At 38.1% G+C, this 17,470-nt stretch overlaps 1 protein-coding gene across 1 annotated transcript in view; it reads right to left on the reverse strand.

Annotated features, from left to right (window-relative positions):
- LOC127574632 (nucleolar protein 4-like) overlaps positions 1 to 17,470 on the reverse strand; it is a 252,208-nt gene that overhangs the window by 69,042 nt on the left and 165,696 nt on the right. The gene's annotated exons all lie outside the window — the stretch shown is intronic.

The following is a 17,470-nucleotide window of genomic DNA, read 5'->3' on the forward strand; positions in this document are numbered from 1 at the left end:
ACTCCAATGGTGGGAAAAGTTCCAGAAAGAATAATTAGAGACAGAATTAGCAGGCACTTGGACAAGTATGGATGATTAGATTTGTTTAAAGCTAATTGTGCCCAGCTTACTTGATAGAATTCTTTGATGGATTAACAGGGAAGATCGATAAAGGAAATGTGGTTTACGTGGAATGTTTTGACTTCCAAAAGCTGTTAAATAAGATGTCACAAAATAGATTTGTTAAATTGAAGGCCAATGAAGGGATTGTAGCAGCATGGGTAGAAAAATTGGCTCATAAACAGAAAACAGAAAAGTGCAGTGGTGAAAGGGAGACACAAGACTGCAGATGCTGAAATTTGGAGCAATAAATAAGATGCTGGAGGAACACAGTGGGTAAAGGAGCATCTGTGGGGGGAAAAGAGGAATTCTCAATATCAACAATTCCTTATTTCCTTCCACCACCAACCCAACCAATGTTGCTCTACTTGCTGAGTTCCTCTAGCAGATTATCTGTCATGGTGAATGGTTGTTTTCCAGATTGGAAGGAAGTTTACATTGGAGTTACTCAAAAATTGACACTAGAACCATTTCTATTCTTAACCTAAATTAATAATTTGGACTAGGGTTTATAGGGTACAATTTCCAAATGTGCAGATGACACAAAACTTGGAGGTGTAGTGAACTGTGAGAGAATGGTAGTAGACTTTAAGCAGTTGTAGACAGGCTGGAGGAATGACAGATTCATGGGAGATGAAACTTAATACTGAGAAATGTGAAGTGTTACCTTCTTGTTAAGAGAATAAGAAGAGGCTATATAAATTATAGGGCACAATCTAAAAGGGATACAGGAACAGAGAGATCTGATGGAAGGGCAGATTGACAAAGTGGTTAAAAAAGCCTTCAGGATCCTAGTCTTCATAAATAGAGGAAAATAATAAGGAACAGGAAGACATGACGAACCTTTATAAAACATTGTTTTGGTTACAACTGGAGTATTGTGTCCAGTCTTGGGCATGACACTTTAGCAAAGGTTTTGGTGAGGGTATGGAAAGGATTTACTAAAATGACTCTAGGGATGAAGGGCTTTAGTTATGTAGTTAGACTTGAGAAGTTGTGTCTGTTCTCATGGAGTCATTGAGAGTCATGGAGAGATGCATCACAGACACAAGCCATTTGGCCCACAAGGTCAGCACTGATCATCAGGCATCCATTTACATTAATCCAACATTAATCCTTTTCTTATTATTCTCTCCACATTCTCATCAACCTGCCCACCCCCAGCTACTGCCACTCACTTAGGCATTAGGGACAATTTACAGTAGCCAATTAACACCTGAACCCACAAGTCTTTGGGATGTGGGAGGAAACTGAAACACCTGGAGAAAACTCTCACTGTCACAGGCAGAACATGCAAACTTCACACAGACAGCACCTGAGGTCAGGATTGAACCCAGATCTCTATTGCTGTAAGGCAGCAGCCCTACTAGCTGTGCCATTGTATTTCTTGGAACAGATACAGTATTTAAAGATATAGAAGTATTTAACATCATGAAGGGATTTGACAGAGTAGATAGAGAACAAGACGGCATGAAATGAAAATTACTGGGAAAAGGACCAGAAGTGACATGAAAAAAATGTTTTTACAAATGTGTATTTAAGATCTGGAATGCTTTGGCAGGGGTAGTAGTAAATGTTCGTTCAATTGTAGTGTTCAGAGGGGAGCTGGATAAGTATCTTAAGAAAAAGAATTTGTAAGGCCATGGGAAAGGAACAGGGGGTTAGTATGAGATGATTTGTTCTTAAATGAAGCTGGTTCAGACTTAGCAGGCTGAATGGCTTCCTTCTGTGCTGTACCCATTCTGCAATTCTGTAATTCTTTCACCAATTTCCTCGAATCTATCTAAACACCTGGATATGTCTTGTCCTACAGTCAAAACAGATCCACCAGAGATAGCAGCAGATAGGTTTAGACTGAAGAATTTGGGATTGTTCTCATTGGAGTAAAGAAGGATGAGAGGAAATCAGACAAAAGTGTACAAGATCACAAAGGTTTAAGTTGCGTAAACAGAGAAAATCTTTTTTTTCTCATTAGCACATGGATTAAGAATCAGCTAACTGGGAAATAGCTAAAGGGACAAATGTGGAAAAGTCTTCTTGTGCAAAGAGTGGTTATGATCTGAACCCCACCACCTTTAAAAGTAATGGAACAGTCAATTATAACTTTCAAAAGTGTAAACGGATAGTTATTACAGAGAACTGGAGAATGAGATTGCTCCTACATAGAAACATCATAGAGATAATGAGCTGGTTGGCTTCCTTTTATGCTGCAATAATCATATGATTCTTTCAATTTTGAGTGTACATATTTTTCTATTTGCATTACAGAGACTGTCTCAAAAATTAAATATGAACCCCAGAAAATAAAAACATTTTCTTTAACTTATAAAGTTCTGGAATAAACAATGACATTGTAAATCCCATTATATAATACTTTTGTTCTGATGCAAACCATTGTTGGACTCAAACCCCTAAAACAAAATAAACTACATATATAGGGTAAAACCAAAGGTGATAAAATTTTGCAGCAGGACTGGCAGCAACCGTACAAAGAGAAACAGGATTAACATCAATTAACTTTCATCAAAATCTTTGAACTACAAACATACATAACTACTACCTTAACAGTGCAGGTCAAAATTCTCAACATGCAGAGATCACATCTAGTCATTTTAGGGAAATGTTTTATGATCCAAAGCAAACAATCATCTGCTGGTTTGTCCATTACTATCATAGTTCAACTTTAAGCAGATAGACAGGAATTAGTAATTCTACTTCTAAGAAGCATATTAACCAGCTGCATTGCAAAACATTGAAAATTGTTAGGGAGTGGCTTGAATTTTGCAATCAGTGACAAAGCGATGGCACTCACAGCAAATCTCAAAGGAAGCTGTCCACACAAATAATGATCTCTGTGTCACAATTATCTCCTTTCCCAATGCAAGTCGGAATCAGATGTCTGCTCTCGGGATCTTTCAGATTCGGAAACAATAACTTCATCAGGCAGATTGAGGAGCTAATTGCATTGAAGAATTTGTACAAAGGCAAACCAGGAAGTTAAAAAAGAAACTTGCAAACATTTTACTGAGAACAAAATATAGTTTAAGACAAACATTAAATTAGAGTAGCTGAAGTATTAACAAACTTTAAAAAATAAAAGGAAAAAGTATATATTATTATTAACCTTGAAATTTAGAAATAATTATCTCAGAGAAGTATACTTCACATAAATGACATTAGTATTTTTCAGGCCAGAGTGATTATTTCTCAGTGCCACATTAAAACCAACATTTCATAGTTTAATATGTTCAGGCCTTTTTTTTATATTTCGACTAATCCATCAATGCTTGAGTTCTCATCAATTCAGTGTTTTCTGTTGAGTTGGTTAACTTAGAGGTATCAGGTTCTCTAATGTCCCAGAGAGATGATGAGGATCAGCTTAGGTTTGAGAAGGTGCTCTTTGTTCCTATTGCACTCATACCTCACTGAATGCTAAGGAGTTGGAACTCATGACTTACATTGTCTGCTTCACTTCTATTGATAATGTTGAAAGCTGGTGCATTTCACATTCCCAAAGGCACCACCGAACAGGAAGAACAACATCAGAACACCTTGGCCATGTGCTTAATAAGAATATTTCCCATTGGATCAATGACTGGACTCAAATTATGCTGAGGTGATTTCACATGAACATCACATTATTTTTGTAACCCAGAGAGCTTTGTCTTAAAAGAATTTATCCCAAGCACATTCGCTGGAGGTACTCAGCAGGTCAAGCAGCATCTGTGGAAAAAGTTTTAAGTCGACATTTCGGATCAAGACCCTGCATCAGAACTGAGAGGGAATAGGAAAGGTTGCCTGTGGGATAGAGGCTCGTAGGTGATATGTGGAATCAGATAGGGAGAGGATTATGTGCAGATGGAACCAGGTGGGGGATAGAGGGTAGGACAGAGGCTGATAGGTGATAGGTACAGCCAGATGGAGAGAGGATGATGGTGGATGAAACCAGGGGGAGGAGGGGATGGGAGAAATGAGCATTGCTACAGAGAGGCCAAATGCAACTTGGATTCCACTTGGGTAGCTTACAGCCCAATGGTATGAATATTCAATTTTCCACTTTCAAGTAGCCCACACCCCAGGGCTCTTATCCCACACACACTCACCCTTCCACCTCCCTATGTTCATTCCTCCCATTCCTTCCCCCACCTTGTTCCATCTTCCCATCATCCCCTCCCCACCTGGTTCCAACTAGCTGGTCCCAGTCTCTATCCCCACCCTACCCATCTACTGGCAATCTTTCATGTTCCCTCAGTCTTGATGCAGGGTCTCGACCCAAAACATTGGCTTACACCTTTTGCTGCCACAGATGCTGCTTGACCCACTGAGTTCTTCGAGCATTCTGTTTTTATTCCAGATTCCAGCATCTGCAGTCTCTTTTTATCTATATCACTCCCAGCCTGGCACAATTCTGATCACATTAAAGAGCTATCATCAAAAAAACCCAGAAATAATGAGAGGTAACCAAGTATGGAAAAGTCTATGGGCAGAATTAAATAACACAAAAGGATTTACAACTCCAGCGGAAGTTACGGTATAGGTTCCCTGATAGCGGGTATGAAGTGTCAGGAAGCAGAAATGCAGAAATTAGGCAAGCATGTCATAAAGGCAGGATAGTTTTAATGGAGGATTTTGAATTCCTTATATATTGAAATAAGGAGATATGCTCAACCGTGAAAACTAATAAACTTCTGATTTACATAGTTTATAGTTTTCTGCAATAATATGTCCAGGAACCAGCAAGAAAACAGGTTATATTAGATTTAGAATTGAGTAATAAATAGTCAAAAGCCAAATTCTTTTCCTAACAGTGATAACGTGACCAAATTCAAAATAGTGTTTGAAACGGAGAAAGGCAAAACAGTAACTAAGATTCTAAATTTGAAAACTGCTGACTGCTGTATGAAGAAATGGAATGAACATGGGGAAATGAAGAAACTTGCAAATAGGTAAAAACACTGTAGAGCTGTAGGAGACATTAAAAACAGAATTTACTGTGATAGAGAAGTAGTTTACAACCCCAAAGAGTATGAATTCTTTTTGCCAGAAATAAAACAGCCGCAGCCAATTAAAGGAGGACAACATCAAACGAAACGAAAACATATAAAAACTAGATGCCAGCAGTTCAGAGGAATAAAAGACAACAGAAGAAGGTGACAAAACAAAGAGTAAAAGCTACAAAAAGAGTATAAAATGAAACTTGCAAAAACCAGCACAGAATAATTATTATGGCCATGTTAGGAAAAAGAGAATGATCAGGGTGAGTTTGGCTCCTTAAAAATGGTAATGTTATTTTAAATAAAAAAATGTTAAAAAGTGGCATAAATGTTGAATAAGTACTTTGAGTTAGGTCTTACAGTCCAGGAAGAGGATGGCACAATAATAAGCAACAGGGTTCACCAAAATTAATGTAAGCGAAATAACAGTGATGACAAAAATAACGATTCTGAAGAGTGGCTGGTTTCTAAAACCAGACAGCTTCCGCTCAAGAGTTTCAAATTAAGTAGGTGAGTATAATGTAAACCCCCTAACTATAATTTTGCAATGTTCTCATTTCAGAAAATAAACTCTTTATATTGGAAAACTCTGCATGTCAGTCTGCTATTTAAGAGTAGGAAGAGTGAAACCAGAGACATAGACTAGTAAGATTAACATCTATTTTCAAAAAATATTGTCTGTAATTGTGAAATAAATTAATATTTTTGATTATTTTACTTTGATCAGAGAAAGATATCACGGCTTTGCAAAGGATTAGTCTGGTAAATCTGATTAAATTTTTTGAAGAAGTGCCTACAATGGTAGACATGTGAATTGGTACAGATGTCATGTAAATGTTCATAAGACATTTAATAAATTCCTTTATAAGAAATGTTTAGCTAAAGTTGAAGCTCATGAAATTTTTTAAACTGCCTAAGAAATTATGTAAGAGAGAGATAGTGAACAGGTAACCAAACTCAAGGATGTCACTAGAGAGGTGCCATGGGGATCTGTTTTGAGGGGAACAATGATTCATCATATGTAGAAATGACTTAGATAATGGGATAAAAAGCCACATGTGCATATTTGCTGACAACAAAATGATTATGCTTGATTAGTTGTTAATTTTAAATAAGTGTAACTTTTTAGGTAATAAAAAGTATGAAGTGGTTTGAAGAAAAGGCAGGTATATAGAAATAGATCATGTATCGGTTCTGATCTCATTGAACTGTGAACATGGGTTCAAGGGACTAAATGGCTTACTTTTGTTCCAACTCCCGGATGCCTTCTTTTACATGAAACATTAAACTGAAAACCCATCAACCATTCCAGGTGGAGTGAAATAACCCATTTGCACTGTTTGAACATAGAACTTAGAAAAGTACAGCACAGGAACAGGCCCTTTGGCCCACCATGTCTGTGCTGACCCTGATGCCAATATAACTAATCCCACCTACCAGCACATAGTCTGTTTTCCTCTATTCCCTGCTTATTCATGTGTCTGTCTAATTCCCTGCCTGTTTGTGCATCTAATTCCCTGCCTGTTCATGTGTTTAAGGGAATAGGGAAGTAGGAGACTTTTCCCCATTTTCCTCTCCAAAATTTTCCCTCAGACAATGCCATGAAAAAACTGATTATCTGATCAAAAACATATTAAAGCTCTGGAAGGTTGCTGTGCACCTATTCACTGCTACCTTTCTGATATTCTAATAGTGACTGCACTTGAAGTATGTAATTGGTTGTGATGTATTTTGGGAAGTTCCAAGTTGTGAAAACCATGAAATATGTCCTTTTATCTTTGAATTATTCCATTCCATCAAGCATTGGCAAAATGCATTCTATATATGAAGTGGTATTAAACAAATCAGATGTGATATTAAGATATCTAAATAAGAAACATAACTTTTAATGCAGTTCAAAAATATATAATTTTCAGGACTCTCCATGGAGCCATAACCTGACATAACTGAAGTAACAATATTTGAATTATAAACTGATAAGTGAGATTTATAAGAGTACACCATATATTCAGTTTTTTTTTGTTTCTCATTTCAGCTGCCTCTTTCCACAGATCAGCCTCTGTCTTAGTCTTTTATATTTACAGTACAAACAACCAATGTTGGCAGCTTGGTTGCATTTTGACTTAATAGTGACACCAGGAGCCTTCCTTTCTGGCTTCTTGGTTGATGGCCCATTTGGCATATCCTGCTATACTCAGTACATATGCTTGGAAGACTTAATAACAATAGCGTGGATTATTGACATCACTTAATTAAGGAACGTTTTTGCTTATTGTTTATTTAACAGTGACAAAAAAAATGACCTGCAAAAAATTTCCCAAACCCTTTCCTACGCCTCATTTCTGATTCCAATTGTTGAACTTAAGATTTACTATTTTACCTGTAAGAAAGATTCCAAGAAATAAAGTTTTTTAATGGCAGAGCAACATAAGAGAAAAGGGAAATACTAATGCCCCATATAACACAAAGCTGCGCAACTTCTTATTACTATTAAACAAATCAAACTATCAAGGATCAGCATTTTTAGAAATAAAAGGTAATTATTTAACAAATATTTGTCAAATATTAGAGTAAGAATCATGTTGACTTCATATAATCTGTTATTTGTTCAAGTACTTATTCCCGTCAGAAATCACACATTCCAATAGCTCTGAAGATATCCATGTATGCTAGCAGAATACTGAACCTTACTGACTAAGAAAGGCAAAGTTTCAATACATGTTCCTTGATGACTGAACTGATCATGTTAATTTGTGTATTGAAGTGGACAGAACAATTATTTTCAGTCCCCTTAGAGTTAAAAAGTAAAACTGGCTCAAGTTGCTGATAGTGATTGTTATCTAGTACCTTACTGGATATCCTCAAGGACCGCTTATTTCTTGAGTTCTTGGATAGCCAAAATAAAGAAATGAGAGGAAGGCGTGGGACGGGGACTGGTGAAATCGATGAAGGGGGATGATGGGCAGAGAGACTCGGGAAGAGGAAGGGGGAAGTGTTGAGGCAGAGGCTGGTAGGTAAAACCTTTGTTTAAATACCCACCTCCTCCTCCCCCCACTTGAATCCATCTACCCATCATCCCCTCTCATCTGGTTCCACCTATCACCTACCAGCCTGTCCCAACTCTCCCTGTCACTTCTATCCTCCCTCTACACCCTCAGTCCTGATGCAGGGTCTTGATCCAAAATGTTGACCATTCCCATGCCTCCACAAATGCTGCTTGACTCACTGAGTTCTTCCAGCAGTTTGTTTTTTGCTCCAGATTCCAGCATCAGCAGTCTCTTGTCTCTCCATGAGTTCTTGGATGTTTGACAGGATAAATTTGGGAGACTTTTCCCTCATGGGAGAGTCTAGAACCACTAGAACCAGAGGGCACATACTCAGAATAAGTGGGCATCCATTTAACACAGAGAAGTGAGTCATAGTGCACAGAAAGAAACCCATCAGCCTATCATGTCCATGCCAACCATCAAGTACTTATCCATACTGATCCTATTTACCAGTATTTGATCTGTAGTCTTTTGTGCTTTGGCAATTCAAGTGCTTATCTAGATACTTCTTAAATGTTGTGGAAGTACCTACCTCTACCATTCACCCAGTTAGTGCATTCCAGATTCCAACCACCCTCTCAGTTCCAAACATCTTCTTAGATCCCATCCAAACCTCTTATCCTTTACCTTAAACCTAATCCCTCCAGTTTTAGATACCTTTGCTATAGGTTGACGTTTCTTACTATTTACCCTATCTATGTCCCTCACAATTTTGAACAGCTCCATCAGATCCTCCTCCAGCCTCCTCTGCTCCAAGTAAAACAAACCCAGCTTATCCAGGATCTCCTGACAACTGAAATGCTCCATCCCAAACAACTTCCTGGTGAATCTTCTCTGCACCCTCTTCAGTGCAATCAAATCTTTCCTATGGTGTAGCGACCAGAACAATACATGGTATTCCAGCTGTGGCCTATCCAAAGTTTTATAACACTGATGTGAAGAATTTCTTCTCTCAAAGAATTGCAAGTCTTTAGAATTTCTTGCCCAGAAAACTGGAGGCTGAATCCTTGAAAATAGGTTCAAAGCAGAGATAATTTTTTTAATCAGTAAGGGAATCAAGGGTTCTGGCAATCAGGCAGGAAAGTGGGTTTACATAAAGTTGGATCAGCCATCGTCTTGTAAGGCAGAGCAGATTCATGGAGCTGAATGGCCTATTCCTTTCCTATTTCTTCTGGTCTTTTGAATTGAGTCTACAAAGTCAAGTCTATTGTCATATTCTACAAGTACATGTATACACAGGTGCACTGAAAAAAACCTACGTGCAGCAGCATCGCAGGTACATAGCATCATATAAGCAGCATTCACAAGGAAAACATAAATCATACCCGCTTTTTACAAGAAAGAACACAAATAGAAGAAAAAAAAACAAAGTCCATTTTAGTGCAAAGTGATCAAAGTGGTCATAGTGTTGCTAAAACTGTAGCAGTTAGGGTTGTGCCAGTTGGTTCAAGAACTGAATGGTTGAAGGGAAGTAGCTGTTCTTGAACCTGGTGGTGTTTAAAAGCAGCTTAGAGCAAATGACTTTCCTGGATAAACTTCCATGGATGCTTTGATGTGGCATGAAGCAGCCACTGTGCTTGTCTTCTGTTTTTGGTATGAGCGTTCCAGTGCAGTCTGGGCCAGACTCCCTCATCCCATCCTCTATCAATCTGAGGTCATCCATAACTTTGACATCTAAGGCCCAACTCACATTAAATTCTATTAATCCTGTACTTGCTGACCTGCATTGTCCCTGAAGTATTGCCTTAATTTTAAGATGTCCATGGTCACGTCCCTTTCTTTCTTTATAATGTTCAAACCTACAGCTCTTTAGAAATATCTGCAGAGCACCAATTCCAGCCTCAATCATCTTTGAAATTTAATTACACTACTGGAGGCCATGCCTTCAGTTACCAACAAAGACACAGCTGAACCATTCACATTCATCTTCACTGGAAGTGCTAGATGGATGAATCTTTGTAGCTTCCTTCTGAGGTTTTCACCATCAATATTATGATACAGCTGAGACCATTTGGTACAGGAGTGAACTGACAGTATGCTGACTGTGGTGACGAAGACAGGCATTCTAGAACCAACCACATGTTGAGCCAACTTGTTCCAATACTGTTACAACACAACAATGCAGAAAATTGTCCAGCCATGTCTATCAAGAATTAGGGGGACAAATCCAATTCAGTCGGTTCACCAATTATCTACTCACTGATACTCGCTATGGGTTTCACCAGAGCTGAGTTCAAAAGGTTAAGTTAGAGTGGCTGCCCTTCATATCAAAGCAGCATTTGACTGATTAAATGTGGTATCAGGGAGCCCTGAAAAAAACTTAAGTGAACGGGCATCAGTGGGAGAAAGAACTTCTCCGGTCATGCCTCTCTCTAAGCCCAAAAATCTATTGCTGCTTCATCAATGGCCTTCCTTCCATCATGAGGTCAGAAGCAAAGACATTCACTGATAATTGCACAATTTTCAATAACATTTGCAACTCCTCAAAAAGTGAAATGTTTACATGCTGCAAGGCCTAGACATCATTCAGACATTTGTGCCACAGAAGTACCAGGCAATGATCATTTCCAACATACTCTTAGTTTAGCCACATACTCTTAATTGTCAATATCATTACCATCACCAAATACCCCACCATCAACATCCTGTCACCAGCCATACAAATACTGTAGCAACAAAAGCAAATCATATGCTGTGTATTATGCAATAATTGATTCATCTCCTAACTTCTCAAAGACATTTCACTATCTACAAGGCACAATTCAGGTGTGTGATGGAATACTCTCCACTTGCCTAGATGAATGCAGCTCCAACAAAACTCAAGAGGCTCAACATCATCCAGAATATAGCTGCCTGCTTGACTAACACCCTAATCACCAGCCTAAACATTTAATCCCTTTACTATTTAAGAGCGTAACCAGGTAAGTGCAGTCCCATTCAGCTGGGAAATGCAGGAAAGGCATGGAGGAGGACACCTTGCTGAATCATACCGAAAGCTACAGAGAAGTTAAGAAAGATGAGAAGAGTAATGTGGTCACTTTCACAGATGATTGCAATTTTCACTTTCATTGAAAAGTTTCAATGGGCTAGGCATGAAGCCTTGACCGGAAAATCTCAATCATGGAGTTATGGGAATGATAGGTGCAGATTGGGAATTTTCACAACCAAGAAACAATTATAAGTACTTCTCAGCAGATAGAATTAAAGAGGCTTATTATGGCTCACCAGCAGGATTATTTGAACTTTGCCAAATCAAAGTAGTGAGCAGAAGAGTAGCAAGTTTCCCTTCAAAGGAACCCTCAGCAATTAATCACCCCTTTTTCCTTCCATCATGCTATTAGTAACAGGTGAAGCTGGATACCCGTGCCAGAGTAATCGGAGTTGTGCAGCACAACACTGATATTCAATCAATACTCACCGGTTATCATTCAAATTAATCAATATTATGAATGTTGTAAACATTCTGTTCATCTGTTATTTATTATAATGCTGAGGGTCACCTTTATTCTGTCAACAAATTCCACAGCAACCTGGGAAACAGAAGCCATGTATTTTAATAACTGATCTAAAGTACAGCCAAACCCTTAAGTAAAAAAAACATCTATTTAGGTGCAGGAGGAAACTCTACAAAGTGATAGATTGAACCTAACAAAGTTAAATGAACTTGTATATGGTTAATTAGTTTTATGGGGGAAGAGGTAGAAGCAAGAACCACTGGAGATGCGAAATAGCGAACGCTGGGAGAAACAAACATTATTAGTGTAAGAATTGCTCAGAAATAAATCAGATGAGAAAATGTGAGACAGGCAATATTGGGTTTTGAATTCATTTGTGTAAATATATAGAAGATGGTAAATAAGGCTGATAAGCTGCCATGGCAAATTGCCACATGGGGTTATGATACAGGGGCAATAACCAAAATCCTGCCAACGCAATATAAGAGTCAGATATAAAAATAGAAAATGCTGAAAATATTCAGGACAGGCAGGAACTGTGGAATGACAAATAGTTCACATTTCAGGTTAATGATCTTTCATCAGAACTGACAAAAGTCATAAAGAAAACAAGGTTTAAGGTGCAGTGAAAAGGAATGCTGTGCTGGGGAGCGAGGAAAGGGGAAAACACAAGGCAAGGTATGTAATAGTTTGGTAGGCAGAAGTGATTAAGGTCCTGATGGGACAGCCTTGGCCATCAGAAATACATACCAGAAACCCATATGTCCACACCTAATTTTAGTCAGAAAGTAATCAGCAAAGCACATCCACATTCCTGACATACTCCAGGTCGGTGAAGATGACTCTCATTTACAAAAACTTATAAAACTACCCTTGTAAAATACATCTCTTGCGCTGTCCAGCACAATTCAGATTGGTGCTTTGTCAAAACCAAAAATACTTGGTTTCTCAGTGATTGCATTGCATTCCAAAATTGTTGGTAAAATCCACAAAATTTCAGAATAAGCATTAGAAATTTAGAGAGTGTCAATACATATGGAGGTAGAAGGTCCCTGATTAGGCTAGATCAATTAGTCTTTCACTTCCAGGGGATTTCAATATTCCATCTGGACCTTAAAATATATTAGTAGTTTTGAAACAATTTTAAATTAAGCTGCCAAAGTAACATCCTCCAAAACACTCAGAACATCATATACCAGCTAAGTAAATGTATATTTACAAAGCTGAAAACTACCTCACCACCGGGATAATAAAAGAGTTAATACTTGCCCAAATTCACATAATAATGTAATTGCTAAGAAATGAAAGAAAATGTTTGAAATAATCTATCAAGGAAAATATTGGAGGCTAAATTCAAAGATGAATCAAAAGATAATTCAGTAACATGACATAACTAATGTATTGGAGGTTTGAATTTCAATGTGTTGAATGACTTTTTTTAACCCTGACTTTACTGTCCATTGGGAAGAACTCAAAAATTTAGCTCAACCTGAACAGAAGTATCTTAATCCACATTAAACTAAAGTTCTAATTTAGCTGTCCTAAACAGATAATTTGTCCACCATGCTTTGTGCACATCATATTCAAGTTTAGACACGAAATTATCAGAATACTGGAGTATTTCCCAAATGCACTTCAGATCATCCCAGTAAGTCTCTTAGAACAGAATGGCATCAGGAAAGTCAACAATTGCAAATAAATGAAGTGAATAATATCCTTTTTTATAGAATTGTAATAATTTACCTGATAATGATGACTTCAGCTTGCAAATTAGCAAAACTGAAAACATACTATTGAAACTAGTATATTAAATTTCTGAATAGTCTTCAGCAAGTTAACATTTATAACCCCTCTCCCCCAGCACCCCCTTTTACCTATTTTTGTCCCCCTCCCAGTTCCAACCACCTAGTACCCACACATTTCACCCACTGGAACCACTCCCCCATCTGGTTCCATCTACCCTTCACCTCTCCCCTACTGGTTCCCATTATCACCTTCCTTATCAGATTCTAGCACTGAAAGCGTTTGCGTTCCAATTTATCACCCTCCTAGCTGTCTCCACCTTCACCTTCCCCTCCCCCCACCTTGCTCCATCTGCCTTGTTTTCTTTGTCTGCTTCCACCAATCATCCATCTGCCTCTGTCTCTCAAGTCCACCCCTCCCTTGGCTTGATTTCAACCATAAGTAACGTCCAGCATGATTTACTGCAGGTAAAAATCAAAAGTAACACCTAAAAAAAGTGGGCTCATATGTAATCTATTTTCTTGGTTTCAATATCTTACTGTTAATTATGCCAAAAAGTCTTTACAGGACCTACAGTATAGACCTCCACCCAATTTTATAAAGCCAAATCTTATAGCAAAGAAGATGGCCATTCAGTCCATTGTGCCCATCCAACTGTCCAATTTACGCCCACATCGCAGACTGTTTCCCCATAATCCTGAAAATGTGTTCTTTTCACACACATGCCTTGTTGCTTGGGAAAAGCTCTTATGAAATGCGCTTCTGTTGCCCTTTACTGTAGTGTATCCAGATCTTTACAACTCTCGTGGTGTCAGTAATATTCCTCTTACGATTATTTTAAGTCCATGACCGCTACTGCCTTATTTACCACAGAAAAGTTTCTCCCTTCCTATGATATAAAAACTTCTCATAATTTTGAATACAATTATTTGATACCTCTTTAACATCAATGTTTTGAGGTGAGAACTCACAGTTTATTCAATCTCTCTATACAGAATACTTTTGGGTTCACTTTTAATGCCTCTACCCTCCAAAAGATGCATAATTTCAGAATTCGTCCATGCAGTTTCTAGTCACGTACCCTGGAACTCCCGGGTTGCAGTGGAAGTTACAGGAGAACATAGTACAAGGCTCATTTAATTTGCTTTGTACCTTGCAAGTAGTCTCATGAAGTAAGTAATATCAATCTCAAACCATTCATCTACAGGCAGACATAGTCATAGTCATGATTTCAGCAACATTCCAACTGTGGAGAATTTTAAGGACAAGTCTAAAATTACCCATTACTTCTAAGGCCGTTACACTTAACATGTCATGTCTCAAATTACCCACTTATCATATCCCCAAAATGTTTTAATTGTAAGATACAAATCCAGTAAAAAAATTCTCAAAAAGGTAGTCAAAATCCACTTTTAAAAAATTAACAAGTCCCTCTCCCAAGAAGCCTTCATGTAGCTTACTTTTGCCCCTGCTATGAATGGATGTAAATAAGAGTGAGCCCAAAGACTTAAAAATATTTTGGTGTTCCTAAAGTCTTCCATATGCATACAGGTTACAAACTGTTCAAACCAACAGCAAATTATTGACAGTAGGAGCCAGGCAAAATTGTCCAGTATCACACTTCTCATACTCTTGAATCCTGCTAGCATGATGCAGCCTGACAATCAGAATGCTGATTGCTGAAAGCTAACAAACATTTATATATAGTTAATGCATGATGCATCAACTGTATAAATAATTATTCAAAGCCTGTTATTTTATAAGAGACACGGATAATTAAAACACCAGTAGATAGTGAAGACATTAAATCATAACAAATAAGTACTTTAATCAGTTTGCTCTTCTCACCTTGAAATAGCTTGCTTAAAAACTAGAATTGTTAGTAGATAAATAAGGTGTACACACAGTAGGACTTTGAAATTTAAATTGTGTACTAAGCCCTCAGGATTGATGTTTTTTTTAAAATGGCGGGTTTCAATAAGACTATTGTGATCACTTGTACAGGAAAATTAATTGCAGATAATTAAAGCAAAGGTGCCTTAATCATCTTGGGGATGCCACCTATTTTGGATTATGAACATAATACATCCATCACAATGTACTTGGTCAACACTTAAAAACCAAACTGGATTTCAAAGTATGTAGGATTGCATTGACAATCAGTACACAAATGCGTTAATGTATCATATATCTTACATTGAAGATAATAGGTTTTAACAGTCTTAACCAAGTACACAGCTTGGATTTGTTTCTCCTTCAACATTACATATTTCAATTTTACCCTAGGTTTGTTAATAACTGTATCAGAGCATAACTTTACTTGAACCTGAAAATTCATACTTAAAATGACAATAAAAGCCCTACTTTCAGATGATTTTGAAGCCTGGTGCAAATACAACTAATATGTAAACCTTGTCACTTAATCACAAAGGTGGGTTGAATGCATTCACAATCCATGAATAACCCTTTTCCTTAGGCAATCCTTTAGGATTAAGGCTGGCTAGCTTCTACTCCAGTTTTGTGGGTTCTTGGGAGATGATGAGGCCAATGTCGGGGCTGCAGACTTTCCACAATTGCACAGGAGATGCCTGATGGGTGGCAGGATGGGCAACCGGTGAGATAGTGTGCTTCTTCTTTTTATGCAGATCTTCTGAATGCTCTGATTACAAGTTGTCACAATGTCGAGCGAAGAGCGAGTTCACGGAGAACCCAAATGCAGCACATTGGTACGAGACTGGAGTCGGGATGCTTCCTCAGAACCAAATGCAGGCGGCAACCGGAAGGAATCTTGCCTCAGGGCTCTGAGGTGGGGTCCCAACACAAAAACTGGATATCCTAAGAGGAACAGTGAAACCGGGACTGCTCTAGAGTCGACAACTCTAAGCAGCCAAGAGACAAAGTATACCAAAGGCTGACCAATACTCTGGCAACTAGTGCTAGTGAAAGCAGGGCTCTTATGCTAGTCTCCTGATGGGGCTCAGGTGTGTGTTGTTACGCAATTAGTAGTGCATGGACGCTATGTGCTGCACAATGAGGCACCATCAATGGAGCCGAATCGAGGGCCAGCACTCGGAACCATGACACAAGTTCTCAATAACATGCGAAATGCTCTTTCTCCACTTTGAGTAACCAAGAGCCAGGGATTTCCAAGAGTCAGTGAGGATGTTGCAAATTACAAGGAAGCTTTGGACACATCCTTCAATCTCTTCTGCTGTCCACCTGCTAATTTCTTCCCATGAAAGAGCTTGGAATAGAAGCTGGTGAATAGTGGCATGCGAAGGTGGTCTGCCCAATGGAGCCTATTGAGTGTAACTAGAATCTCAGTGCTGGGGATATTGGCATAATAGAGGACATTGATGTTGAATTGCTTTTTCTTCCAGTGAAGTTGGAGGATTTTGAGGAGACAGCATTGGTGGTATTTTCCTAGTGTCTTGTTATGTCTGCTGTAGATAATCCAGGTCTCAGAATCACTGCTGAGTTTTGTGCCAGAACTCACCCAAAAATACTGCCAAGGGTCCAGAAAGGCTTTTGTAGCAAAGGGATATAATAGTTCTGAGAAACTACTGGGGTGGTAATTTACTTTGCTGTTCCATTTCAAAACAAACTCTGCAGCTTCCTGAATACTCCTTCACTTACAAAATTTAAATCTCAGATTAAATAATTTTTAGTATAGCTTAAATATATTATTTTGAGAAGGCATGACTTTTTATCTTTGCTTCCTCATGCTTTGATCTGGATATAGAAAAAGTTACATGAATGCTTGGAAGTCAACCTTATTTGATGATATAGAGAATAGTTTCAAAATCATCTGAAAACAGCCTTGTTTTTGTTGTCATTTTGAGCATGAATTTCCAGGTATTATATGTTATTCTTTAATAAACTATTTTTAAGTCATTTTGCTTTCCCTTTCACTCTATAAACCTTTCACACTTTGTTGAGATACAATTTTGCAAGTTTTTTCTGGTGGCCAAAGATGGTATTACAACCTATTCTGTTGAATGTCCACATCCAGGTTGTCAGAATCCCTGGATTGTACATGAATTCCCAGGAATTAATGATCAATTGCAAGCATCTTAGTAGGAAAAAAAGGGGGTTTCAATCTTGTTTTAATTATAAACATAATGGAAAAGGA

Source organism: Pristis pectinata, chromosome 9 (genome assembly GCF_009764475.1).
Source record: "Pristis pectinata isolate sPriPec2 chromosome 9, sPriPec2.1.pri, whole genome shotgun sequence".
In the NCBI taxonomy this organism is placed as follows: Eukaryota; Metazoa; Chordata; class Chondrichthyes; order Rhinopristiformes; family Pristidae; genus Pristis; species Pristis pectinata.